This window comes from Penaeus monodon, chromosome 19 (assembly GCF_015228065.2).
Source record: "Penaeus monodon isolate SGIC_2016 chromosome 19, NSTDA_Pmon_1, whole genome shotgun sequence".
In the NCBI taxonomy this organism is placed as follows: Eukaryota; Metazoa; Arthropoda; class Malacostraca; order Decapoda; family Penaeidae; genus Penaeus; species Penaeus monodon.
Genome location: NC_051404.1, coordinates 5224711 through 5224992, shown reverse-complemented (window position 1 = coordinate 5224992; position 282 = coordinate 5224711).

Sequence of the window (282 nt, the reverse complement as noted above, 5' to 3'; positions counted from 1 at the left end):
GGCAAACGCTCTTTCCCTTCCCACGCCCGCGACCTTCCCACCAGCTCCGTTTCCCCCCCGCCAGAGCCCGATTTCGACGACAATTACGCCCACGCTTCGCCTGTCTTACCATCACAACACCGCCCACGTATGGAATGAGATCAGGGGAGGAGGAGGAAAATGAGGGGGGGAGGGGGGAATAGGGAAGGGGAGGGAAGAGGAGTGAATGGGAGAAATAACAAGGATAATAATATCGCAATAGGAAGGGAAAATTGGATTGGAAAAGTAAGAAGGTTGAAAGCT